Here is a 2708-nt window from a genome sequence, read left to right as displayed (position 1 = left end):
AATAAACTGATGAATAGTTAGCCTGGTACCTTAAACTGATGAATAGTTAGCCTGGTCCCTTAATAAACGGATGAATAGTTAGCCTGGTCCCTTAATAAACTGATGAATAGTTAGCCTGGTACCTTAATAAACTGATGAATAGTTAGCCTGGTCCCTTAAACTGATGAATAGTTAGCCTGGTACCTTAATAAACTGATGAATAGTTAGCCTGGTACCTTAAACTGATGAATAGTTAGCCTGGTCCCTTAAACTGATGAATAGTTAGCCTGGTTAGCCCTTAAACTGATGAATAGTTAGCCTGGTACCTTAAACTGATGAATAGTTAGCCTGGTACCTTAATAAACTGATGAATAGTTAGCCTGGTTAATAAACTGATGAATAGTTAACCTGGTATGAAACTGATGAATAGTTAGCCTGGTCCCTTAAACTGATGAATAGTTAGCCTGGTACCTTAATAAACTGATGAATAGTTAGCCTGGTACCTTAAACTGATGAATAGTTAGCCTGGTACCTTAAACTTAATAGTTAGCCTGGTCCCTTAAACTGATGAATAGTTAGCCTGGTCCCTTAATAAACTGATGAATAGTTAGCCTGGTACCTTAAACTGATGAATAGTTAGCCTGGTCCCTTAAACTGATGAATAGTTAGCCTGGTACCTTAAACTGATGAATAGTTAGCCTGGTCCCTTAAACTGATGAATAGTTAGCCTGGTCCCTTAATAAACTGATGAATAGTTAACCTGGTACCTTAAACTGATGAATAGTTAGCCTGGTACCTTAATAAACTGATGAATAGTTAGCCTGGTACCTAAACTGATGAATAGTTAGCCTGGTACCTTAATAAACTGATGAATAGTTAGCCTGGTACCTTAAACTGATGAATAGTTAGCCTGGTCCCTTAAACTGATGAATAGTTAACCTGGTCCCTTAAACTGATGAATAGTTAGCCTGGTACCTTAAACTGATGAATAGTTAGCCTGGTCCCTTAAACTGATGAATAGTTAGCCTGGTACCTTAATAAACTGATGAATAGTTAACCTGGACCCTTAATAAACTGATGAATAGTTAACCTGGTACCTTAAACTGATGAATAGTTAGCCTGGTCCCTTAAACTGATGAATAGTTAGCCTGGTACCTTAATAAACTGATGAATAGTTAGCCTGGTACCTTAAACTGATGAATAGTTAGCCTGGTACCTTAAACTGATGAATAGTTAGCCTGGTCCCTTAAACTGATGAATAGTTAGCCTGGTCCCTTAATAAACTGATGAATAGTTAGCCTGGTACCTTAAACTGATGAATAGTTAGCCTGGTCCCTTAAACTGATGAATAGTTAGCCTGGTACCTTAAACTGATGAATAGTTAGCCTGGTCCCTTAAACTGATTAATAGTTAGCCTGGTCCCTTAATAAACTAATGAATAGTTAACCTGGTACCTTAAACTGATGAATAGTTAGCCTGGTACCTTAAACTGATGAATAGTTAGCCTGGTCCCTTAATAAACTGATGAATAGTTAGCCTGGTACCTTAATAAACTAATGAATAGTTAGCCTGGTACCTGAATAGTTAGCCTGGTACCTTAAACTGATGAATAGTTAGCCTGGTACCTTAAAAACTGATGAATAGTTAGCCTGGTCCCTTAAACTGATGAATAGTTAGCCTGGTCCCTTAAACTGATGAATAGTTAGCCTGGTACCTTAATAAACTGATGAATAGTTAGCCTGGTACCTTAAACTGATGAATAGTTAGCCTGGTCCCTTATACTGATGAATAGTTAACCTGGTACCTTAATAAACTGATGAATAGTTAGCCTGGTACCCTTAATAAACTGATGAATAGTTAGCCTGGTACCCTTAAACTGATGAATAGTTAGCCTGGTACCTTAATAAACTGATGAATAGTTAGCCTGGTACCTTAAACTGATGAATAGTTAGCCTGGTACCTTAAACTGATGAATAGTTAGCCTGGTACCTTAAATAGTTAACTGATGAATAGTTAGCCTGGTACCTTAAACTGATGAATAGTTAGCCTGGTCCCTTAATAAACTGATGAATAGTTAGCCTGGTACCTTAAACTGATGAATAGTTAGCCTGGTCCCTTAAACTGATGAATAGTTAGCCTGGTCCCTTAAACTGATGAATAGTTAGCCTGGTCCCTTAACTGATGAATAGTTAGCCTGGTCCCTTTCTGATGAATAGTTAGCCTGGTCCCTTAAACTGAATAGTTAGCCTGGTACCTTAAACTGATGAATAGTTAGCCTGGTCCCTTAATAAACTGATGAATAGTTAGCCTGGTACCTTAATAAACTGATGAATAGTTAGCCTGGTCCCTTAAACTGATGAATAGTTAGCCTGGTACCTTAAACTGATGAATAGTTAGCCTGGTCCCTTAAACTGATGAATAGTTAGCCTGGTACCTTAAACTGATGAATAGTTAGCCTGGTACCTTAAACTGATGAATAGTTAGCCTGGTACCTTAATAAACTGATGAATAGTTAGCCTGGTACCTTAATAAACTGATGAATAGTTAGCCTGGTACCTTAATAAACTGATGAATAGTTAGCCTGGTACCTTAAACTGATGAATAGTTAGCCTGGTACCTTAAACTGATGAATAGTTAGCCTGGTACCTTAATAAACTGATGAATAGTTAGCCTGGTCCCTTAAACTGATGAATAGTTAGCCTGGTCCCTTAATAAACGGATGAATAGTT

Source organism: Oncorhynchus gorbuscha, unplaced genomic scaffold (assembly GCF_021184085.1).
Source record: "Oncorhynchus gorbuscha isolate QuinsamMale2020 ecotype Even-year unplaced genomic scaffold, OgorEven_v1.0 Un_scaffold_2104, whole genome shotgun sequence".
Taxonomy (NCBI): domain Eukaryota; kingdom Metazoa; phylum Chordata; class Actinopteri; order Salmoniformes; family Salmonidae; genus Oncorhynchus; species Oncorhynchus gorbuscha.
This window is presented reverse-complemented; position numbering follows the sequence as displayed.